Source organism: Marmota monax, unplaced genomic scaffold (assembly GCF_021218885.2).
Source record: "Marmota monax isolate L192 unplaced genomic scaffold, Marmota_monax_Labrador192_F-V1.1 WCK01_AAM20220418_F8-fsc00044, whole genome shotgun sequence".
NCBI classification, from domain to species: domain Eukaryota; kingdom Metazoa; phylum Chordata; class Mammalia; order Rodentia; family Sciuridae; genus Marmota; species Marmota monax.
Window position 1 is genome coordinate 5,122,535 of NW_026695198.1, and position 20,182 is coordinate 5,142,716.

Sequence of the window (20,182 nt, forward strand, 5' to 3'; positions counted from 1 at the left end):
CAGCATCTTTGCTTATATTTTGTATCACCTCCTTTTCTGAGTCAATCTTGGATTCCAGGAACAAGATCTGATCTGATTTTGCTGTGAGTCCAAAGTTACCTCGCAGGCAATGGCAACTTTCTCATCCCAAACAATACTTCACCTGACCGGAGATGATGAGGGACAGACCACAACTGATCCATGTCACCTGTTTTGTAAAAAACCTCTAGCTGTGCAAAATCCCAACACTTTCCCTCACTCCCCTTTTTAAAGCACCTCAAAGTCCAAGCATACATACCATCAGCATGATCCTTTAAGGGCACTGTGCATCACTATGTTGCTATTTTGTCCTTCAAGTTGTTCAGGCTTAGGCTTTAGGGAGCTTTCAGATGGATACTATGTCCTTTCACTCCCTGTTAAAGATTTGCAGTTTTAAATTTGTTGTTACTGGTGTTATTATTATTTTTTGAGCACTTCTGTGCTTTCTGGATCTACAGGGTGCTCCAATTTTATCTTGGATATTTTGTCTTCCTGTCCTGGAATCAGCCATTTCTCTAAGGAATCCTGGCTTATTTTATTAGAAATATGATATAAGAAAACAAGGTTGAGGTTGCTGATCATTTGCTCCATTTCATTTTGACCCTCTCAGTTGAAACAGTGTCTATACTAACCTATATATATACCCTAAGTACAGTTACACATACAACCAGCTCATTGATAGTCCCGCAATATTCTATTACTGCATTAATCCTTATAGCCAAGGTTTCTGCTTATATGTAAATTCCCACTCCCAAAGTGAAATCTGATGACCACCATTCTCCATCCATCTCCATAACTACTCAATTCTAGTACACATTTGCAGAATTTTTAGAATTGTTAAACAGTAGTCCCTGGAATAACATGAACTAGTAAACAATTATGTTTATCACATAGGTCTTTTTACCTCTTAAACTTTTAGTCTACAAAATATACTCATTTCTAAAGTGCCTTGGGGCATCAGCTTCTCCTTCAATACCTTCAGTGAGGTTATTTCCACACTTTATGTACCATTCAGGTTTTTTTTTTCTTCCTGATTTCTTAAATGATTTTAAGTACATTTTCCATGCATTAAGTCTTGCTCTTTGGGCTTGTGTAACAAAGAATTTGGCTTCATCCATAGAGAGGTGTGGCCTTTATCCAGGTTCATTTGGTTTTCCTGAGTGATAGAAATCCACAGTGGACCCTTATGAGCACATGTGGCAGTTTATGGTAATGCGATGACTCTGGTTGAGGTGTCTATACCTAATGGTCTCAGGTGGCAGCTGGACATGAAAGAACAGTATGCTCTTGTGTGAGGCTTTGGGTAAGATAGTATCAGCCTGGAAACCATGTTCAGCCCTATGGAAAATTAATCCCTCCACCATGCCTGTGTAATGAAACCTCATGGGAGAGGTACCTGGGTAGCAGTACTTCATACTGTTTGCCACCCATAAAGCCTGGGACCATGTCCCAAAGACAATGGAAGCTTCATGTATGGAACCTTTCATGACTGAGCCCTATGTGACTATTGCCTTCAATGAGTTTAATCTATCTTCTTCCTATAATAAACTCAGTCATGAGTATAATAGGCTTTAGTGAGTTCTGTGAATCTCCAAAGCAATTTCCCAAATTGCACGTAATTTGGAAAATCCCAAACCTGTAGCAGGTGTCAGAAGCAAAAATTGAAAATCCCTTTTGTGTTCTTCCTTTTAAATTTGAGCTTCAGAATGGTTTCCACAAAGAAGGGTGCCAATAAGAATGGCTGTTCAGCCTCCAAGGAGATAATAACCTGAGACTGCACCTTCAGCACTCAGCAGCACATCCATGCATTGGGCTCCCAAAATATACCCCTCAGGCACGCAGAGAAATCTAGAAGTTTGCTATGAACTAGACGGGCTAAAGGAATAAGGAATGTCCATGCCACATTCATGTTTTCAGAAAATATAATGAGGATGAAGTTTCTCCAAACTTAACTCTGCACTTTACTTACCTATGTATCAGGTATTGTTTTAAAAAAATGTTCATTAGGGGAACAAACTTCTAATTATTGAATACTTATAAAATATTGAGAGTCAAGTCTTGGGCAGATTTAGCAACCTGTAAAGCTAGGCTATGAACCTTATAGTTTTTAGTGCTCAGAATTGTGAGCACTCTTCCATGAATCTTGGTGAATATATACTGTCATGTAACCATCAAAGTGTCATTCTGAATAATTTCACTGCCCTAAAGTGTCCCTAGGCTACATCTATTGATTACTTGCCTCTACCAGTAGATCCCTGTAAATTTCTGATTATCTTATTCTTTCTGTAGATGAAATGTCATATAGTCGGGTGATACAGTCTGTATCCTTTTCAGAATGGTTTCCTTCACTTGGTAATATGCCTTTAAGCTTCCTCCATGTCTTTCTGAGTTTTGTCAGAGTATTTTTTATTGTTGTATGATATTCCATCCTAGGGACATATCACATTTTTAATCTAATTTCCTATTGAGGGGTTATTTGTAGTTTCCAGATTATGAATAAATCTCTTATACGTGTGTGTGTGTGTGTGTGTGTGTGTGTGTATGTTTGCATAGACATAAGTTTGCAACTCAATTGTGTAAATTTCTGAACAATGTGTTAACACTATATTAGACTTATTAAAAAGATTCAAATTGTCTTGTCCTTGTTTTTTTTTGTTGTTGTTGTTTTGCTTTTTGGTATTGGGGAGTAAATCCAGGGTAAATCCAGGGAATCTTAACCACTGAGCCATATCGCCCAGCCCTTTTTTGTATTTTATTTTGAGGCAAAGTCTCACTGAGTTGCTAAGGGCCTTGCTAAATTGCCAAGGCTGACTTTGAACTTCCAACCCTCCTGCCTCAGCCTCCCGAGCTACTGGGATTACAGGTATGCACCACCATGCCCAGTTTGTCAGCCTTTTTTAAAAAATATATTTTGGTCATTCTAATAGATGTGTAGTGGAATGTATTATTGCACATGTTATTATTTTAATTTGTGACTATCTAATGACAAATGTTAAACACACTTGCATATACATATTTTCCATCAATAATTTCTTTTGGGGGCTGGGGTTTTAGGTCAATGGTAAAGCACCAGCCTGGCACATGTGAGGCACTGAGTTCAAACCTCAAGACCACATAAAAATAAATAAAAAATAAATAAAATTAATTTATTATTATCTACAACTAAAAATAATTTTAAAAAAGTCCTTTCCAACAAAGAGTTTGTTCAGATTTCTTGCCTAAATTGTAATTGGGTTGTTAATTTTCTCATTGTTGAAATAGGAAAGATGTATGTATTTCAGATACAATTCTCTTATTGAGTACATGTTTTATCAATATTTTCTCCCCAATATATGGCCTGTCATTTCATTCCCTTAACAGCGTATTTTATTCATCAGAAATTTTTTCTTGTTTTGAGTTTTAATAATGCTCAACTTGTCATTTAATTTTTTAATGGATTTTTGCTTTTGATGTTATATCTAAAAACACATTGCTAAATTCAAGATGAACTAGATAATCTCCAACATTTTCTTTTAAAAGTTATAAAACTTTGCATTTTTACATTCAGTTCTATAATTCATTTGAGGTAATTTTTGTGAAATGTGACTTGTATGTCTAATTCCTTTTTGTTTGGTTTTGTTTTTGCAAAAAATAAATGAAAGTACCTGTTTGTTGATAGCATGAATGCTTTTGTAGAAATTTCCACTAAATCAACAATTAAAAATAATAATTTAATTTCCTAGAATTAATGTTTATAGCAAAGTCATGGGATATAATGTTAATATAAAAATACAGTTGCTTTTTAATATAGTAGTAATATGTAAAAAGATTTTGATGTTAAAACTTAATATCATATCGATACACACATACACACATACACACACACAAACACACAATAAATACTTAGGTAGCAATCCAACAAAGTAAGTACAGGATCAATATGATGAAAACTGCAAAAATCTGAAGAAAATAATTTAAAAGTTGAGTTATTCTATATTTATTGAAAAGAAAACCGTATTATTAAGATACCATGTCCATCAACATGATCTTTTGATTCAATGGAGTCCCACAGTTTCAATAAAACAATTTTAAGGACATTGATAAACTGATCCTGAAGAATACACAGAAAGAGAGTGACCCAAAATAGTCCAAACAATACTGAAGAACTAAGTTGGAAAACTCAAACCACTCGACTTTGAGACTTCTTTGCGCGCCAGTTAGGAAGACTGTGTGGTGGTGAAATAGCCACCCGTGTCAATTGAGCAGAAAACAGAGCCCAGAAACACACCCACACATGTCATCAACAAATTGTTGACATAGAATAAACACGATTCAACATAAAAAGGTGGGATGTTCAACAGATGATTTTGGAAGCTTTGGATTTTTACAGATTTTAAAAAATCATATTCATGATTTTTCATTTATTCCTAGTTAGCTGAGAATTATTGCCACAAATAAGTGCTACATTTATCCATTGTATATTTCTAAGCCTTTTTTTTTGGTATGATCATATATTTTTCTTTAGCCTAGTGATATGATTAATTAATTAATTTTCAGTATTGAAGCAGACATTTATATTTGGAATAAATCCCACTTGGTTAAGTGAGTTATGGTTTATTATTGTCTAAGGGAATTGTTGAATTTGGTTTGCTGTTTTGCTACTTGGTTTTTAATTCAGAATTCCATAAATTATTCTCCATGTCTTTGGGTGTAGTTTTTGATTATGTACATGACTGATATCAGTTTGCATTGCAAAATCCTTTATTCTTAAGATTCAATTTCCTAGCTATAACTTCTCACTGTTGATTTCCTTTATTACTTTTTCCTATGAACTTGTATGCTATCACACTTTTACGTGATTATAATTGTACATAAACATGCCTGTACCTATCTCACAGGACCATTTTCTTGTCTTATATATTTCAGTATCTCCCAGTTTGGGAGTTCTCTGCTCAGTCATAATGATCTTCATATTAAAATTTTTATTTGCCTTTCCTGAATTAAGTGCTTCATATTTTTCACCTGCCTTCACTTCTATTTTCTCAAGCCTTTCTTTTATGAAAGATATAAATTTTTTCTCATTGTATTTATTGTTTTGACTTTTTAATTGTACTTGTTTGCTTTGAGATGAGATTTTAAACCTCATTGCCTTCCTTTAGACTGGCAAATTCTCTTTTTACTCCATTCTACCTTGTTATTATCTTATCTTTTTTGTTCTTGTTATATTTGTTGAGTCACAGTGCTTATTAACCTGATAATGAATAAAATAATTATGACAACATAAAACAAGTATGGACGATTTCCCTTGGTAACCTTGAGTTAGGCTGCCTTCTGTGTTCGTTTGTCTCATCAATAACCTATTTGTTTTACCTCTTTATTTTTCTTCGTTAATATTATGCCCTCAGCATTGTCTCATTGTCTTTAACTCACACTTAAACCCTATTGTTGAAGGCTTTCCTTTTTTCCTAACCAAGTATGAATGGTTTCTTGGGACTTATAATATGTGATTCTGCAACCTGTACAATCAGAAAAAATGAGAAATTATACCCCATTTGTTTCAAATGTATGAATTGTCAAGATCATTGTACTGTCATGTGTAACTAATAAAAAACAAATATTCATTCATACAGCTTTTTTCCCCCTATACATCCATTCTGTTTTGTTTCCTTTCTATATTTTTATGTGCTTTCAACAGGTGTTTAAGTGGGGAACAGTAGTGTGCAGAGAGAGAGAGTAGTGGTAGGAGATGATCTGAGGAGTCCACGGGAAAACCATATCTTCTTTCCTAGATGTCTGTTTTCCTTATAATATTATAATTTTTAAGGTTCTCTCTACCTCTATCCCTTTCAATCCACATGGGGTCTTGTGACAAAGCTCTTGTGTTTTGAATTGTTTTTCCTTGCCCCAAATCAGTGTGTGTTTTAAGTGTTCAATTATGTAGTCATTTGTGTCATTTACTATCATGAGAATGTGGCCACAACTGTCAATTTGCTTTCTTGAACTTTGTACTAGGAGGCCATGTAGTAATAGTGTCTATGACTCCAGGATTGTGGTTGAAATTTGAAGACCTAAGCTGTTTGAACTGTTTGCTTATGCTTAGTGCCTAAAGTGATGGATGCCCCTCCCAGACTTGCCCATTAGTTGAAGATGCTATTTGCGCCATTAAAATTTTGGCATTTGGGTGGAGGTCGAGAATTTGTTGCTGTACTTTGTAATTTATTTTTAATTACATAATCGATTAATATGTTTTGTGATACAGTTTTAACCCTTCATTTTAATAGGGAGGAGGTGGTATATTTTCAAGCTATATGTTTCAGCTTTTTCATCATCTCTCAACCGAAAGAGCTCTGATTGAGGGCTGGTGGAGACCTAGTTTTACTTACTATACTCTAGCATTGTACATCGTTAATTTCCTTTTCTGTCTAAAAATCTCTTCAACTCCCTCATATCTCTTTACCATGTGGTGATCTACTTGACTGTTTTAGTGATAATGGAATGTCTTCCTTCCTCTGACTCCTACAGACCTACAGGTTTTCCCCTGGAGTCTCATTCTTTTCCTGATTCTCTTTCCCTCCCTAAGTAATCACCCTGATTTGCATATTTCCAATATCAACCTTTCTACTTCCTACCCTAAGCACATGTCTGATTAAGATCTCTCTCTTTCTCTCAAAGATTTGACCCATTGAGCACTTCCCCACCCGCCCAAATACCATATCTATTGGGGTTTAGATATTAGTTATCCCCCAAAAGCTCATGTATAAGGCAATGCAAGAAAGCTTAGAGGTGAAATGATTGAATGGTGAGAACCTTAACCTAATCAGTGCATTAATCCCCTGATAGAGAATAACTGGATAATAACTATAGGCAGGTAGGGTATGGCTGGAGGAGGCAAGTCATTGGGACTGTGCTTTGGGGGTATGTATTTTGTCCTTGTTTTTTTTTAAATTTATTCTAATTAGTTATACATGACAGTAGAATGCATTTTGACACATTGTACACAAATGGTGCATAGCTTCTTATTCCTCTAGGTGTACATGGTGAGTCACACCAGTAGGTAATCATAAATGTAAATAGGGTGATAATGTCTGTCTCATTCTACCATTCTTCCCATCCCCACCACCCTACTCCTCTCCTCAATCCTTTCTGCACAGACCAAAGTTCCTTCATTCTTCACTACTCCCATCCCACTATGGATCAGCTCCATTTATCAGAGAAAACATTTGGCCTTCAATTTTTTGGGATTGACTTATCTCACTTACATGATAATCTCCAGTTCCATCCATTTACCTGCAAATGCCATAATTTTATTCTTCTTTAAGGCTGAGTAATATTCCATTGTGTATGTGTACCACATTTTCTCTAATCATTCATCTGTTGAAGGGCATATAGGTTGGTTCCATAGTTTAGCTATTATGAATTGAGCTACTATAAACATTGATGTGGCTGTATCACTTTTATATGCTTTTTTAAGTCCTGTGGGTGTAAAAAAAGAAGGTGGATAGCTTGGTCAAATGGTGGTTCCATTCCAAGTTTTCTGAGGAATCTCCACACTGCTTTCCATAGTGGTTGCACCAATTTGCAGTCCCACCAGTAATGTATGAGTTTACCTTTTCCCCACATCCTCGCCAACCCTTATTATTGCTTGTATTCTTGATAATTGCCATTCTGACTGGAGCCAGATGAAATCTTAAGAGTAGTTTTGATTTGCATTTCTCTAATTGCTAGAGATGATGTCCTTGTTGATAGAAGATTTCTCTCTGCTTTCTGATGCTATGTTCTAAGCAGCTTTCTTATACTGACTCTTTCATCATGATGCACTGCCTCACCTTATGCTCAGATATATGGAGTCAGCCGTCTATGGACTGAGACCTCTGAAACCAAGAGCCACAAAATGAACTTTTCCCCTCTTAATTGTTCTTGTCATGATGCAACAGCAATACATCTACAAAACAATATCCAAAGTTATAGTTATACAATGAGCAGAAGAGTTTGAAGATCAAGCTTATTGGCATCTTGCCTTCAGGCCCCCAAGTGACCATGTATAGTTATGCAAGTCACTGGCTCAAAGGACCACAAGGTCAGAGGACTGGCTTAAGTTCACTTTTCCTAATAAGCACAGAGATGTCCTAGGGTATAGCAGCAAATAAAAAACAATGCACAAATTCTTCACATAAAAAATAATGCACAAATCATTTACAATGATATCAATTACTGCCCTGTGGACTTTGTCTCCTTTTAGCCTCAGTTACAGTTTAGGAGCTCTTTCTTTTATACCCCACTTGCCTCCTTGCTTTCATAATTACTACTCTGTGATCCATCTTCCATGTTCTCTGCTCAGTTTTTTCAACGCATACTGCAAGAAACATTATTTACCTGCCTGAGCAGTAACCAACATCATACCACTTTAACATAAGTGTCCAGACTTTAGATCATTCCACTGAGAACCCTAAATGAATCCATTCCTCATCTTGTTACCAGATGAGCCTCAATTGACCCCACGAGGAAGAAGGGGACCTCAACTCATGCCTGACAGATTCTTGACTTATACCATAGAAATGAATTTCAGGATGCATCAAAAGAGGCACAAGTGGAGATTGATGTAGGAAAGCAGGATTTACTCAGGTGAACAAACAATGGAGCAGAATATGCCCTCAAATGAAAAGAAACTTTTTAGTTTGAGTACATCCCATTTATTGATTCTTTGTTTTAATTCTTGCACTATAGGAGTCTTATTAAGGGAGTTGGAGCCTAATCCCACATGATGAAGATTAGGGCCTGCTTTTTCTTCTATTAGACAAAGAGTCTCTGGTTTACTTCCTAAGTCCTTGATCCATTTTGAGTTGAGTTTTGTGCATGGTAAGAGAGAGGGGTTGAATTTAATTTTGTTGCATATGAATTTCCTGTTTTCCCAGCACCATTTGTTGAAGAGGCTATCTTTTCTCAATGCATGTTTTTGGCGCCTATGTCTAATATAAGATAATTGTAATTTTGTGGGTTAGTCTTTGTGTCCTCTATTCTGTACCATTGGTCTACCAGTCTGTTTTGGTGCCAATACCATGCTGTTTTTGTTACTATTGCTCTGTAGTATAGTTTAAGGTCTGGTATAATGATGCCACCTGCTTCATTCTTCCTGCTAAGGATTGCTTTAGCTATTCTGGGTCTCTTATTCTTCCAGATGAATTTCTTGATTGCTTTTTCTATTTCTATGAGGAATGCCATTGGGATTTTGATTGGAATTGCATTAAATCTGTATAGTGCTTTGGGTAGTTTGGTCATTTGGATAATATTAATTCTGCCTATCCAAGAGCAAGGTAGATCTTTCCATCTTCTAAGGTCTTCTTTGATTACTCTCTTTAGGGTTCTGTATTTCTCATTGTATAGATCTTTCACCTCTTCCATTAAGTTGATTCCCAAGGTTTTTATTTTTATTTATTTATTTTTTTTGAGACTAGAAGAAGGAATGTGGGGACTCAAGAGTGAGACTTCAACTGGGGGCCTCAGGCTGCTTCTTTTAAAGGAAACTTTGTAAATGGTAAATGGGAGAAGCACAAAGGATGTCAGACTAATGAGCTCAATTCCTTTGATCCTGGAACACAGAGTAGGACAAGGTGGTCTGGTTCTTATCACAATCTTCAGGATGACATTATCTGGTTAATAGGGAACACTCAGTCTATGCCCACATCATGGGTCTTCAACAATATTTATTTCTAGGCTTCTTTTAATTAATCTAAAAATATATTCTGCGGACTAACCATGGCTATAGAAACTAATTAACTAGATTTTCAACAATTTATTGGACCTTTTCAGAATGCATACCTGGAGGAGAGCAGGCCTGGGGGTGAAGTAGAGGGCATCCATGGAGTTTTTAGCTTTAAAGCCACAGTTGCTCCTTGCTTCACCATTTGTCTCCCTTTTCCCCTAGCCTTATTTCTTGTGTCCCGTCTTAATCTCCTGGTGCTGGCTTCTGGTGACAACATTCTACATCAAATTAAAAGTACATGAATTTCACACAATTTCCTGTGATTATAGAAGCCCCACTGTCTGCTGTGCAGTTTTTATTCATCTGTGTCCATCTATGCATCCATTTTGAATAATCCAGGTATCATGTCTATGAAAATTTTCTCTATCCACTCACCTCTTTCTCCATTGAATTTCTCTAACTATGCCCTTTGTACTGTGAAACTTCAGGAAGTATAAGTTTCTTTAGGAAGATAATAGAATGTACTCATTTCTTCTTATTTCTAGTATCAAGAAGTGCTGGTCATATCATAGGTACGATAGGATGATATGGATGAAATAAGTGAATATTACTTCTAAATAATTTTTTTTCAATGAGTAACAATTTGGGATTCTCAAAAAGATTATGATTATGCACACCTAGATGTGTAATATTTTGAATTCTAAATACAAAAGTTTTTTTTCCCACCATTTTACATGTGTTTAGAAAAAGAGAAAAAAAAAAAGAACTCTAACCAATTCAAGTAACAAAAATATTTTTTTCAGTATTTTACATCACTGCATCATTGATTGTTTTCTTTTTATTCTTTAATTTTACTTGAGTGTCACATTGGCAGATTGCAAATAATACCAGGAAAACTTAGATTTATGCCAGTCTATTCTAAGCCAGTCCAAAACTTGACAACTCCTGATAGTTTGTACATGTGTGAACACTTCACTTAGGAATTGAGATCTTGGAGGATTTGGCTCACTCTGTGATTTTTTTCCATTATGCACCAAAAAGACATTCAGTGATGGTAGAAATTCTAATTTCTCATGCTGTTTGTGAAAAACCCCATAGATGACATAGAATAAAGACAAAGACAAGCATCATTGATCTTTTTGGTGCAATTTATTTATTTTAGAGATTAAATAATATATCATTTATTTCCCTGTAATCTCAAGAAATTCACTATATTGAGAAACTACATTTTTTAATACTGCTTTTGAAAGGAAAGATAGCCCTTGCATGTCATTTTTTTTTTAACTAACAAACTTGATACTTTGCTTTTGCCCACATTAAATGATTAATGGATTGAACTGCTCAGTTCATCACAACTTCACTCTGGGGATTTGCAGACTCAGAAACACTGGATATTTCAAGGGATCAATTTTGTTTCTAGAGTTATGAAATGTGTTGTTTAAAGTCATCAGGAAGATAAAGAGTAGGAAATAAGATTTGTAGGTACATGATTAAGTAACATTGAAATGTGAGACTATGTTTTTCATTTCAGATAATCATATTTTATTCTTAATATTTAATACTTTATTCTTACTCCAAAGTGTGTGATTTATTGTTTAATTGTCATCCAAGCATTATATATTGTATGTTGAAACATTAATTTACAATGTTTTCTTTCTTTAAATTAAACACAACAAACTTGTCTTTCTCTTATTGAAAGAACAGGTCTGTGTCCTAAGATTAAATGTATCTATTAGAAAAAAATATAACATATAGTTCTAAAGTACCACCAATTTGGCCATGTGGAATTTGATTCTGGAGCTATTTTAAATTTTGCTTTGAAGGTTCTTTTTAGAAAAATAAAATATAATTTCTAATTATTATGTTTTCATAACTAGAATACTATAAGCCTAGCTAGAAAATTGCCATATAAATATCACAATTCTTTGTTCTGTGTGATGTGGAGAGTAAAATAACATAAAATCCACTTATGTGCTATCTGATATATTTATAGAAATCTAGAGAAAATTGTGTCTTAGCTATATAACACAGCTAGTTTGCAAAATCTTATGACATCATCTACTAAGTTATCATGGGATAAGATGCACAGACATCTCCAACTCTTGGCTACCTCAGTACCATGATTTGTCTATAGTACAATGAACCATAACAGCTGCAGAAAGTGCATGTGTAGGTCTTTACTCTTTTTCCTTCTTTACTCTTTTTTTTTTTTTTACCCCCAGTGCTTATGATTGAACTCAGGGGTACTTTACCACAGATCTACATCCCCAGCCCATTTTCATTTTTATTTATCTTTCTGGTTTGAGACGAGGTCTCACTAAGTTGCCCAGACTGGCATAAACCTGAGCTCCTCCTGCCTCAGCCTCCCAAGACACTGGGATCATAAGCATGCATCACCATGCTGGGCAATGCGTTTTCTCTTGCATGTACTTTAGACATATTGAGGCATTACTAAGTACTATTAAATAGCTCCCATACATTGTTGAAATTGATGTATGCATCATTCACTGACAAAATCAAATTTTTAAAATATTTAATACTTCGAAGTTAAAGAAATAACACAATTCTGAGCTATTTGTATGTGTATAGAAGCCAGAATCTAAACTACACTGGACAAGAAGCTGTGATCTATACTGTATTTCTAGTATCTAGAATAGAGATTGACTAAAATAAATAAATAATGGTGTTCCTATTTATGCTCAACATGAATGTTGAATGAATAATGAGAGAAGAAGCCAGATGTTGATTGGAGGTTACTGTCTGGATTGGTGACACGAGAAACTGATGAAGTTGGTTGAAGGTTTCATACCTCCATGTAGTATACTTATGTTTCTTTCCTTATAGGCAAAGGAATACATGGTACATCCATTGAGGAAGTTTTGGGGTGTTCAGAACACAGTTACAGATTGTGATGATGATCTGTCCAGAAAATATGAGAAATTCTTGTAGAGTGTGTTCAGGAAAATCTGTTCCCTTCCAACCTGGAGGATTCTCCTTTCTCAGGTTTAACAAGATCCCTGAATGCCAGGTATATACTTCACACCACCAGAAGGGGCAGCTGTTCATACAGGGCTAAGGACTGCATTCAGGAGTCCATAGAGTCCTGGGGTCTCTTTCTGACACAGTCTGTCAACCTTGTGTTCCTCAAACCTCTCCTGCACCCAAGTTCCTCCAACTCCTCCTTAATTTAGGTATTGGGGGTTACTTTCATAAACAAATCAACTATGAAAATTGTTACTTGATTTATCATTGATAAGATATATAGCACAATTCTGTTGAAAATGTCCTGACCCTGATTTCAGAATGCCTTGTGAAATGCCAAAAAGATCCTTGAAAGAAATTTTTTTATGTTTTAATATCAAGAACTATGTAATAAATTGTCCCATTTTCCACTGCTTTATCTTCTACATAGTGTGGGTCTTTGCAGATAATTTTTTTTTTATTTTTTTATTTTTTGGATTTCTGAGACTTTAGGAAAGTCAATCATTTAAAAATATCTAAAATCATTGGAAATGCAGTCTCAAAAAGTTGTAGAGTTCATTGAAATTCTAATATCTAGAATTCCTAAACAAAGCCATATAATAGCACATTTATTATCTTGGTGTTCCTATTGGTTTATACATCGACTTTTTAAAAATATCTATTTATTTATTTTGGTGCTAGGAAGAAAACACAGGGCCTTCTGCATTGTAGACAAGTACTTTGCCACTGAGCGAACTCCCCTACACCCTACATTTGCTCTTTTTAATCACTTTTCTTGGGGGAATGAATAATACCTTTATTCATTCATAAATCTATTTGTTCATTCTTTCATTCTTGAATGTGTGCATTTCATCCTACTCATAATTATTAGGATTTGCAACACAGTTTTCCTGGCCCTGAAGCTTCAGCAGAGGGCTGAAGTACAAAGCCTCTTCTTAGAGAGATAAAGAAATGCAGAAATAAGTTGCCAGGTAATGAAAAGGGCTCTTCAGAAAAACAAGAGTAGAGGGATAGAGTCTGAGGTGCTATTTTCAAATGTTGGTCAGGGAAGACCTCTATGGAAAGTATTATTTAAGCAGAGAGCCAAATTGAATTTTTTAAAAAAATGTCAATATTGTGAAAAAACCATTTCCAGATGGAGGAAAAAGTTGTGCACGTATTACATAATGGGAAACTAAGGATTAGAGATAGGAAAAATGAGACTGTGGGAGAAAGTGTCATTGGAGAAGATACAGGGACAGGCAGTGGAATTCTCTTTCTAATGATCAAAGATTTGAGAATTCATTACTTGTGTGATGGCAAGCCAATGCAGGTTTTGTAAAAGGAGTAACATGATATTACTGTGTATATATTTTAAAAAAATCTGCTGAGTGGTGGATATGCTTGTAAGAATAGAAATAAAAACAGAGAGACTAGATATAGGAATGATAGAATAATCCAGGAGAGATTGCTTGTGCACTGACCAGGTATCAGGACTAAAGCTAAGTAGAAGACACAGTTATGTTTTGAGCAGGGAGAAGAGAAGATATGTTGATGGCTTTGATCTGAGATGTAAGCAAAAGGGAGGTATCACAATGCCCCCTAGTGAATCAATCTAACAAATGAGGTGAAAGATCTTTACAATAAAAACTACAGAGCACTAAAGAAAGAAATTGAAGAAGAGCTTAGAATGTGGAAAGATCTCTCATGTTCTTGGATAGGCAGATTAATATTGTCAAAATGGTCATACCCCCATAAGTGCTATACAGATTTAATGAAATTCCTATGAAAATTCCAATGACACATTCTTCATAGAAATAGTAGAAACAGTAATGAAATTCATTTGGAAAAATAAGAGACCTAGAATAGCAAAAGCAATTCTCAGCAAGAAAAGTGAAGCAGGAGGCATCACAATACCAGACTTTAAATTATACTATGGAGCTATAGTAACATAAATGGCATGGTTTATGAATGACATGAAGACCATGGTTTATGAACGAAGACACAGAGACAAACCCACATAAATACAGTAATCTCATGCTAGACAAACAAGCCATAAAAATACATTGTAGAAAAAGATAGCCTCTTCAACAAATAGTGCTGGGAAGACTGGAAATCTATACGCAGCAAAACAAAATTAGACCCTTAACTCTCATCTTGCATAAAACTCAACTCAAAGTGAATCAAGGACCTAGGCATTACACCAGGGATCCTGTACCTAACAGAAGAAAAGTAAGCCCCAAACTTTATTATGTTGGTTTAGGAAATGAATTCCTCAACAAGACTCCTAAAGCACAAGAAGTAAAATCAAGAATGAACAAATGGAATGGTATCAAATTTAAAAACTTCTTCACAGCAAAGTAAATAATCAAGAATGTGAAGAGAGAGCGTATGGAACGGGAAAAAAAATCTTTGCTACCTGAACCTCAGATAAGGCATTAATCTCCAGTTTATATAAAACAAACTTAAAAAAATAACACCAAAATAACTAATAACTCAATCAACAAATGAGCACAGGAACTGAACAGACATTTCACAAAAGAAATATGATTGGTCAACAAATACATGAAAAAAAAAAAAACGTTCAACATCTCTAGCATTCAAAGAAATCCAAATTAAAACTCACTGAAATTTCATTTCATTCCAGTGAGAATGGCAATTATCAAGGATACAAGTAACAATAAATGCTGGCAAAGATGTGGGGGAAACCGTACACTCATGCATTTCTGGTGAAGTGCAAGTTGGTGTAACCACTCTGGAAAGCAGTATGGAGATTTCTCAGAAAACTTGGAATGGAACCACCATTTGACCCAGTTATCCCATTTCTCAGCTTATACCCAAAGGACTTAAAATCAGCATAGTATAGTGACACTACAGCAGCTCAATTCACAATAGCTAACCTTTTGATCCAATGTAAGTGTCCTTCACAAGAAGAATGGATAGAGAAAATGTGGTTTATTTACACAATGGAATATTACTCATCCATAAAGAAGAATGAAATCATGGGCATCTGCCGGTAAATGGATGAAACTAGAGATTATCATACTAGGCGAAATAAGCCAATCTTACAAAACCAAAGGCTGAATGTTCTCACTCTGATATGGGAATACTAACTTACAATAAGCAGGGGGTAGGGGGTAGGTAGGGAAGAATAGAAGTTCACTGGATTAGACAAAGTGGAATGAATAGAAGGGAGGGTGAATAAAAATAGGAAAGACAGTAGAATGAATTGGACATGTTCTTATATGAACATACGAACAGTATATCTTCACATCATATATAAGCACAAAAATGGAAAGTTATACTCCATGTACGTGTGATATGTCAAAATACATCCTACTGTCATGTATAACTAAAAATAACAAATAAAATAATATTTTAAAAAAGATACCCCTTTGTTTTCTGGCCAATGGCAGAAACTTTATTGAAATGGAGAAAAGTTTATGGTAGACTGCAGAAAAAGGAAGGTTTTTTTGTTTGTTTGTTTTTGGCTTTTAATTGTCTTAGAAATGCCTAGGACACATCTGTGTGAAATGAAATAGGTAGGAGTACAGCCCTCAGAGGAGGGGCTTATGCTAAGGATACAAATGCTCTGCCCATCTGTGTAGATAGACAGCATTTAAAATTAAGGGGCTGGCTGACATCACCCCAGAGTAATGTTTACAGAAGTAGACTGGAGAATCAGGGTGAGTGGTCACAGATTAGAGAGGTGCAGGAAACATTCTAGATTTGCATCATATACTGCAGTTTTGGCTGAGAGCATGATCCGTTTGAACCGGGGACAGACCTGTCTGGATGAAATGAAGAGGGAATAGTGTGTGACATCACATAAGCAGAGGAGAGAGCAGGTGCTCAATTAGGATGTGGCTGGCCAAGCCATGTTAAGGATACTGGGGAATGACTGGACGATTTTCAACCCTGTAAAATTACTAACATACTTTTAAAATACCTGTGATTGAAGTGTGAAGACTGGTTGAGAGAGGGAAAGAAAAGAGGCTTCCAGAAATGTTGTTAAAAGAAGAACCCATCTTGTGTCTTGATGGCGATTGTGAAAGGGGACTAGAGAAGGCATTTGAAATCAGAAGGCACAAATCAAGTTCTTAGTTTGTGTGCTTGGAGGAGGTGTGAATATCGATTGAGACAGAGAACAGCAGCAGATGGAAGAGGCTTCCTGACTTTGATGTGCTCCTCATCAAATGGGTGTTTTGATATGTGAGGGCAGAACTGGGATGCATATTTTGATTTTTTTTAGTCATCCCCAGCCTACAGAAGTCAATTAAAGCCAAAGGAGTGAATGAGCTCACTATGCAAATGCATAATGAGATGAGAAAGAGGCTCAGGAAGCACCTGAGGAAAAACAGTGTTTATCAGTGTTAGAGATCAGAGCAATGGAGATGGAAAAAGAGCAGCCAGGGACCTGAAGCAAAACCCAGGGGACTCTGACCAAGGGAGTGAGAGCAGGAGCCCATTTCAGGGCTTTTAATAAAGTCTCAGAATTTTTCCCATATGAACAGGCTTCATGAAACTTCTTTTATGTACATTTATTCTACAACCTTTGGAATATTTGTACAGTTATGACAATCAGGCTATTCTGGCAATATGTTAATTTTCTAAGACTACTGTAGCTGAGTGACATGGACTGGTAAATAATATATATATATATATATATATATATATATATATATATATATATATATGCATTTTTCTCTTGATTTTGGAGACTATACGTATAAGACCAAAGTTTTTACAGAGTGGTTTCTCCTTATACTTCTATCTTAAGATTATAGATGGCCATCTTCTCCCTATATCTTCCCATAGGCTTCCCAATGAGTATGTCTGTCTCCTAATTTTCTCCTCTTATAAAGACTCCAGACACAATTCTTCATATCTCACATGGCTTTTTAAGAATTTGAGAATTCTGTTCTCTTCTGTGGTACAGGGGATTTGAATTTCAACACATGAATTTGGGGGGAAATAAAATTCAATCCACAATAGTCAGATGACATAAATCCTACATTTGCGGAAAATATAACTCTAAAACAAGAAAACTTTAGAAATCATACAACTTTGCTATTTTTAAGAAAAAAATGATTTATATAAATCATTTTCAAATTATTATATTATTATACAAATTTGTATGAATTAAGTTTCTTAAAAATAGCAAAGTTGTATGATTTCATATTATTGCAAAGTTTATTGGATGATGAAAATTTATGTCACTACACAATATTGATTCTTTGTGTGGTGTCAACCAATATTAACACCTCCTGCTGGCACACAAATCTATTATTAGAAGTGTGGAAGATGGAATCCAGTTCAACTTTTGGCACTGAGTATTGAACTTAGAGGTGGTTTACCTCAGAGCTCTATCCCCAGTTCTTTATTTTGAAAAGAATCTCACTAGGTTACTGAGGGACTCTCTAAGTTGCTGAGCTGACCTCAAACATGTGATCCTCCTGCCTCAGTGTCCCAGTTTCTAGGATTACAGGCATAAACTACCGAATCCAGCTTGGATCCAGTTTGGTGAATAGATGTGTGTCTACTCTCTCTTCGATTCCAAAATGTATCAAATAACAAAAGAAACATGTGTTGGTCAGTTTTTCATCAAAATAACTGACATAAACCACTTAAAGAAGGTATGATTTATTTTGGCTCACTGTTTCAGAAATTTCAGTGCATGGTCAACTGGCTCCATTGCTTTGTATTTGAGGTGAGGCAGAAAATCATGGCAGAAGAATGTGGTGGAGAAAAGATTCTCAGCTCATGGCAGCAATGAAACAGGGGGTGGGGGGTACACAAGATATAGTCCCTAAAGACAGGTTCCCCAGTGACCCACTTAGCTGTCAGTAGATTAATTAACTGATGATATTAAAGCCCTTGTGACCCAATAGTTCCCCAAACCCCTCCACTGAATGCTGCTGTGTTGGGAACCAGGCCTTCAAGACACGAGTCTTTGGGAAATACTTCATATCCAAACAGTAACAAAAATAATGAGATGAATCAATAGAATACAAAGTCAAATCAATAGAACATTATTTCAATTAAAATTTAGTAATCCCTGAAAGTAAAACATGTGAAAATAATAGGTAGATGAATGAAAGCCTTTGTAATAATTTAATCTGAAATGTGTAGTACTAATCCATTTAATAGATGTGAGAAACCTAAAGGGCTCAGATGTGATCTCATAATTCCAGTGGAGCAGCCTACAGCAAAGAAGCAGAACCAATAGGGCATGTGTGTATATAATTTGCTCATGCAATCATAATGTCCAATAAGCCTTCCAATATGAAATTCAAGTCCAAAGTCCATCAGGCTAGAGACCCAAGAAATAGTTATATTGCACTTCAAGTTCATAAGCTTGATGCTAGCAAAATAACCTCTTGCCATGTTGGTATAAATGACTTGGGAAACCAACCTTCATTTCAAACATTCATTATGTTCTTATACCATGAATTATTTCAGGAAAAAAACTCAATATTGATAGTTTTTGCAGTTTATCTGAAAGAGATTTTTTGCTTTTAATAAAATAGGTGAATGACTCATTGAAAATAAAAATTCTGAATAAATCAGGGTGTCAGTGAATGTATTTGTGGTTGTTTTAAGTGGTATTCCACTGCTATCACAGATATATTGATCTGAGTCACCTAAATTGTCAAGTCATAATTTCTTCTTTTATGTGATAGGTTAAAAGGAGAAAGCCATTATGGTCAATGAATGTTGGTGCAAACATCATTTCAGAAGGTCAATTATTTTCATTATTGTACATTTTCTTTAACTGCCACTGCCAGCATGTGGTGCCCACTTAAATGACAATTAAAAAAAATGTAGAAATTACAAGTCCCCACCTATCATATGTTAAAAAAAATGACAACAAAAAAGAAAAGAAGAAGTCAAAGATATCTTTGGAAAAAAATACTTTCCAGTGGAGTGAAATTCCATTGTAGAGGCTTTCACTCTTAATTACTAGTAGAGAAGCTCGTAGCACAGAAAAGCACACAATGCATTTAGAGGCTGAGCATGTGTCTGCCTCATTTGTTAATATACCCCAGACTGGGAGAACACACTGAAGTGTTTAAGATTGACTTTTAAGACTTGGAGTTAAGATTCAGTTCGCTTTATTCCATTACCCAAACAAAACACTATTATGTGTCTTAATTAAAGAAGAAAATAGTAGCAATGAAAAAGATGGGTTACAGACCACAGATGGGAAAAACAAAACAAAACAAACAAACAAAAAACACTCAAACCTTCATTCCATAGATTTTATGCCATATTTTCTCAGCAAGCAGTCCTGGGTATCTTGTAGTGAGCACAAGAGACACTCCCTAAATACATGTCCTGTGTATCTATCTCATAGATCCATTCAGAGGTTATTCATCAGCTGGATTCAAGATCCCTAAAGAACAGGGTCCACCTTTTTCCATTTTTAAGTTGTTAGTGCACACACATGGTGGTGCCTGTACATACATGTTCATGGACTTATATTTCATAAATGCAAATATTTTGTTATAAATGCAAATATTT

The 20,182-nt window shown here is 35.4% G+C and overlaps 1 protein-coding gene across 4 annotated transcripts in view; it reads left to right on the forward strand.

Annotated features, from left to right (window-relative positions):
* Window positions 1-20,182, forward strand: part of Sntg1 (syntrophin gamma 1) — an 828,698-nt gene that overhangs the window by 344,636 nt on the left and 463,880 nt on the right. The gene's annotated exons all lie outside the window — the stretch shown is intronic.